This window comes from Rosa chinensis, chromosome 5 (genome assembly GCF_002994745.2).
Source record: "Rosa chinensis cultivar Old Blush chromosome 5, RchiOBHm-V2, whole genome shotgun sequence".
NCBI classification, from domain to species: Eukaryota; Viridiplantae; Streptophyta; class Magnoliopsida; order Rosales; family Rosaceae; genus Rosa; species Rosa chinensis.
Window position 1 is genome coordinate 68209339 of NC_037092.1, and position 6159 is coordinate 68215497.

Sequence of the window (6159 nt, forward strand, 5' to 3'; positions counted from 1 at the left end):
TACAAAGCATATTGTGAAGTAAGAGAAGCTCACTACACTACGCCAATAATACAATCAGACAACACACTTCCAACAATTGCAGAATTTTTAACTGTCATCTCTTAGTAATAGACGACAGCAAGAATTATTCTATTGTGTGAGACTACTTCAGTCAACACAATTTGCAGTATAAGTGTGAAGTTGTCCCGATTTTTAAATCAAACAACATAATTTTTGTTGTTGTTTGTCTCTTTTTCTTATTCAGACAACTGTTGTTACTTTGCTGTTGTCCCATTTTTAGACTCAGACAACAGTTATTTAGTGTCTGTTGTACAAATAATATTAAGACAATGATTAAGTTTTGATGTTGTCGGACTCATTTGGTTCAGACAACAGTCGTTTTTTGCTTCTTTGTTTTGTTGTGCAAGTTTCCTTTAAACAAATGAATTCACACAACAATTATTTGTTGCTTCTATAATCTGTTGTGCAACTCTCCTTTAGACAATAGATATGAATTTATGTTGTCTGACTTTTCACACTTAACCAAAACTCAATTTTTGATCAACACCACTTTCATTTTGCCCGCCCATTTTTTGACCAAAAACTAAATCTCGCCCTTTTCACAAAACCCTTTTTCACACTCTCGTATTCTTAAACACTGAGAATTCGACTTTCGTCCTCTCAAACCCAGTCCTCTGACCTCTCTCTCAGTCCCCTACTCCCCTTGATACAAAAATCAAAACACAGTGACCTGGTCTCAACGGTGGACGACGGCAGCACGGCGGGCGGAAGCTTTATCGCTTCTCTATCTCCTCGAACAATGGTCTTGGCCTTTCCACATCACTCGAGATCTCGGTCTCTCTCTCAAGTCTCAATCTCTCCTCGACGGCATCGACCCTCTCCTTCTCTCCTCGACGATCGAAGGTCTTTTTAATCGTCGTAAGTCGACAGCTCTAATCGAAAGCAAAGAAATGGAGCAGATCCAATTCAATCCTGGAGGTCTTTCTTTTATCTTTTATCCTTTCTTCTCTTTCGATTCATATATCATTTAATTTGTATGTTATGCTGCAATTTGCGAATACCCAAAACCAGAAATTGGTCCAGCCTTCCATCCTCAAGAGAGGAACTACTCAATAAGGTAGGACAAAGGCTTTATGTGCCTCCTGAGCTGGAAACGATAATTCTTTGTCCGTCTGTCTCTGTGCGACTGTTGTTTGTTTTATTTCTGGTATCTTTGATCCTCTGCTGTTAGGTCTTGTTCTTCCTTTCATATTTGCCTTCTTGCACTTCTCTGCAAATCTTCATAAATAAGCGGATTGACCATCAAATTTCCGCCCACTTTTAGCCCTCTGGGTCAATCACGCAATCTCAATCACGCCCTCTGGCTAAAGAGGCCTGAAAATTATAAAGATTTAACATTCATTATGTGATATACTCTCTCCCAACGCTCTTCACTAACAAAGTTTAGGGGTTTTTGAACTTCCAGTGTGTCGTTATCACTAGTTTGGTGTTGAACATCAAGATGGGAGCTTGTGCGTCCAAGGTCAGTGTTCTTTTCATTCTTCCAATCCTTATGTTTTCTTCAGCGGCTTAAGACTTCTCATATGTCAATTGATAGTAATAATATATCTTCCTCACAGGAAGTTTGCGGACAATTGTTGGACAATAGTTCAATTTCGATGATTAAAATGTATGCAAAAGAAGTCTATTCTCTTTGATATTTCTCCTCTGTACTTCCTAGCTTCTTTTTCCTTCCTTTTTGTTTTATACTGTGTCTTCCTTCTCTTCTGCATTATATTACATTCGTTCCAGATATAAATAGAAGTTTACCCATTTATTCTCACTTTATACCTTGCAGATTGCTCCAACAAAATATAGGGGTTCATTGGGAAGAAAATGTGATTTTGATATAATGTAAATGGAATGGGAAGAAAATGTGATTTTGATATAATGTAAATGGAATGCTGTAGGGCACTACGAAAAGTCTGAATCATTGACTAAAAGCATCAACAAATCAGAGAGAGAACATGACCTTGTAATTGCTGTAAGTTGTATACATCTAGAACATCTATGAATTACAAACTTGATACAGAGTAGTTTTTTTTTTTTTTTGCTATAAATGAGATATTTCAGTCTATAACATCTAGGACATCTTTCTGAACATCTGGAACATCTTTCAGTAGTTTTTTTTGCTGTAAGTTATATATATCTAGAACATCTTTCAGAATAAGGTATTTCTTATTCTTTTCTTACTTTTGTGGTATTTTTCTTTAGTTAAAACTTTCTGTTATATATATATATATATATATATATATATATATATATATATATATATATATATATTAGATAATTGTTTTGTTTATTGTTATTTTTGTTTTGTTTGGTAATTGTTAAGAGATAAGAAGGATTTGGTTTTGGTTGTTGATAGTGGTGAGAGAGAACAAAGAGAAACATAGAAATCATGTCCTTCGCCAAAGCAGTCATGTCCTTTGCAACAATCATGTTCTTCCATTAGAAAACTCGAAAAAGACTTTTAGTAATCTGAACCAATTGAAGCCGCTAATTAAGTTTGTTATCTTGTCTGCCAATAAAACTAGACCAGTGTTTCGATGAAGTACTAATGAGTTTGCTCTACTTGTGTTTTCAGATTTGGTCAAGAACCTTGGTACCATTGCAAGGTCTGGCACCAAGAAATTCATGGAAGCCTTGGCAGCGTGGCTGCTGGACCTGTTTTTAGCATGATTGGTCAGTTTGGTGTTGGATTCTACTTTGCATATTTTGTTGTTAAGAAGGAAGAGGAAATTGATGAAGAGAAGGAAGTGGTCATGTTTCTGGCCTTGATATTTTTGACCTTTATGTTTAGGCAGGGTTAGTATGTTCATGTTGGGATGATGATGGAATGAATTGGTTTTGGATATTTAGTCAATTAATGGATATGTTTTTGGATGTATTGATCAATTAGTTTTGGTTAGATTTCATATGCAGAATGTATGTATTGACTCTCTCATACCATTTCATTCCAAATACAAACTGTTGTCTAACAATTGTCTTACAATGGAATATCATGACATGGAATTCAAAAACTATTATATGAACAATTTAACTACAATACTTTTCAAACAGTTTCAATTGCCCAAGTGCCCAACTAGAGAAAACACAAGAGAATTATTGTTCATCGTAATTAAAAACATCAGTTATTTTGAGAAATCTGTAGTATTAAATATAAGCAGACAATTCTTTTTTCATTTTTCGATTGTCTTGTGTAAATCCACTCAACAGTTAACATCTATTCCTTGATATTGAAGATTCATAGAGACAACACTTTTTCTAAAAGCAATGTTCTCTGACTTGTCCTCACAAGTTCCAGTCTTCATCTTCTACCAACTTAATTTCTATTCCCACAACGGCAATGGTTTTCTACTATTGTCTTTTCTGGTGTTTAGACAATAGATATTTAGACATCTGCTCTTGTACTATCTTTCTTCAGACGACAGTTTTGTGCTGTTATTTGACCACCCATCAAACAGCACATGCGTCGTCTGATGCCATTATTGACGTAGTGTTATGTGGAACAAGAAGATCAAGAAGATGATCTAGAGTGAAGGTTGAAGACTTCAAATTTGGCTAGGATCAATAGATCGCCAATTCTGTTTAAGTCTTTATTTTTCCAAGAGATGTAATAGGCAATTCCCATATACTTTGTAGTTAATGCCATTGGTTTAGTTTTTCTTCACATAGGCTCGTCCAAAATGAGTATGATGTCTAGGAAGGTTTTGAGATAAGTAATACTTAAGCGAGCTTTGCTCCACCGACATCTCTCTACTCACCTGGTCATATTTATTTTGGAGTTACCGAAAGAAGTTAAACGACTTCCTTTATTTTGCATTAGCTAACATTTGGATTAGATTCTCCTAATGGTTAAGAGACAATGATGTACTCCGTCGACTTATGAATAAAATTTCAAGTTCTTTTCATTATGACTCCATTTTGATTATGAGCATATTACTTTGTGACTACGATGGCTGGGCCATCAATATTAATTCAAGGACATGGAATAGCCCAAGTTCCCCTTGCCAAATGGCACCTTGATTACTGTCACAGAAACTCTCTACGCTCCAAGGGAAAATCGCACCTATGAATAGCCAACGGATTCCATGCAGAAACGCATGTAGAGAACGAAAAATGAGTTCCTTTGCAATACCTCTAATGATTGCATCTTAGAGAAGTTTATGTGTCTCTGTAATGGACTCTCTGTCACTATTCGAGCTATTAAATCTAATAAAGTTATGAGAGAAGATCTCTTAGATTTAGACATATATTGGCTTTGTCACGATAAGATAGGTCATCTTGGTCATGATATGATGATCTGTCTACTAAAGACTTCACACAGACATCCATTCTCTCGAGCGAAACGAAGCATGAATCAAAAGTTGATTCTTGGACTAAGTGTGACCGCTGCCGTTGCCTATGGAGCCGCTGCCATCCACCACCAGCCCAGGGCTGGCACAATCCCTATCCATGACGCCATGGATGGCATCCATTATGGTGATGGAGCCCTAGGTGATGCTGCAATCACTAACTTTGCTTCAAATAGCGTTTCAGACGTTCAAGCCCAACCAAAATTCTCATTGGTTGCTTCTCAAGCCTCTCGCTCTTTTTACAAAGCCCGTTCCTTAAGGAAGGAAATTAGGACTGAGACCGTCCTATGCAAAGGATATGAAAATACTCATTTTGTTCTTACATAGAATCCATGGGGATTTTGTGGATTGATTCAACCAACTTGTGGACGCTTAAATATTTCATGATGTTGGTTGACACGCAAACACGCTGGTCAAGTGTTGTTCCATTGTCCACCCGTAAATGCTGCTTATACTACACCCCTAGCAAATATCATATGACAATGGGCTCACTCCCCGGATCATCCTATTCAGTCAATTGGATATGACATTGCTAAAGAGTTTACATCGAAGACTTTTGATGGTTATTGCATATCATTGGGACTGATGTTGGACATCATATTCTCATGTACACACCTAAATGGTCTCGCCGAAACAACTACCATGGTAGTCTGAAATTTGATAATGCGCACCAATATCCTTATATCCGCTTGGGTGATGCAATATCGCATGCAGCTATGCTAATTCGTCTACGACCCACCGCCACTCAATCTACCTTTGCGTTACAGTTAGTGACTGGGTACCATCTCGTACTTACGCAAATTTGAGTATGCCATTTATGTGCCAATTACATCGCCACAACGCACTATAATGGATCCTTACAGACGAATGGGTAACTACGTTGGATTTGAGATTCCAACAATTGTCCGCCACTTAATGCCCTTGCTAGACGATCTCTTTACCGCATATCTTGCGGATTGTCACTTTGATGAGACAGTCTTCTCGTCATTAGGGAGAGATAAGAACACGAACGTTCAGAAGGAATGACAAGAATTGTCGTGGTCTGTCCCCACTATGTCTCATCTCGATCCCTGTTAAAGTGACGAAGTCACACATATCTGCTGCAAATATGCCTGCAAGGAAGGACATCCTACGAGAGGACGTAGTGCCACCCTACACGGAGGTAGGCATGGCGCCAACGCCAAAGAGAGTGGCACTCTGGCGATATAGGCCATGGCCCCAACTAGGATGCGTGGGGGGCCCGTGGGTTCGAATGATACTTTGGCACACTCTAATCCTTTGATCATCAACACTCAAAATCTGTCTCATGAGAATCTTCCAGATTATGGTTATCATTGGGGGACGCCTCAACATCAGAACCTATTCATGAGAATATAGAGCTATTTGAAAATGACACTAGCGTACATGAGACGTGGGATAGAAACTCTATCATAATTGATGATGTAATCGCGCATTTTATTACGCTTGAGTTTGTTGAGTCTGATGATATCGAACCACGCTCCGTTGATGAATGAATACCAACGTAGAGAAATTTGGCCTAAATGGAAAGATGCGATCCAGGTTAAGTTGGATTCTCTAACAAAGAGAGAGGTTTTTGAGCCAGTGATGCCAACACCTCCTAACATAAAACATGTTGACTAATGGGTCTTCGTTAGAAAGCATGATAAGAAAAAGAGTTAGTAATTAATCTCACCTTATGGCATAAGGGTTCTCAAAAAACACCCTGGAATCGATTACGATGAGACATATTCTCTCATAATGG

The 6159-nt window shown here is 37.9% G+C and overlaps 1 long non-coding RNA gene across 4 annotated transcripts; it reads left to right on the top strand.

Moving 5' to 3' along the window:
* Positions 1-558: 558 nt before the first annotated feature.
* Positions 559-3020, top strand: LOC112168476. 4 transcript variants are annotated; one of them, XR_005800370.1, is made up of 5 exons: positions 559-978; positions 1466-1522; positions 1620-1669; positions 1838-2023; positions 2627-3020. It is a non-coding gene; the product is annotated as an uncharacterized LOC112168476 (long non-coding RNA). The 4 variants fall into 4 exon arrangements; XR_005800368.1 differs by having other exon boundaries at positions 559-1522; XR_005800371.1 differs by lacking the exon at positions 1620-1669 and having other exon boundaries at positions 560-978.
* The last annotated feature ends 3139 nt before the right edge of the window (positions 3021-6159 follow it).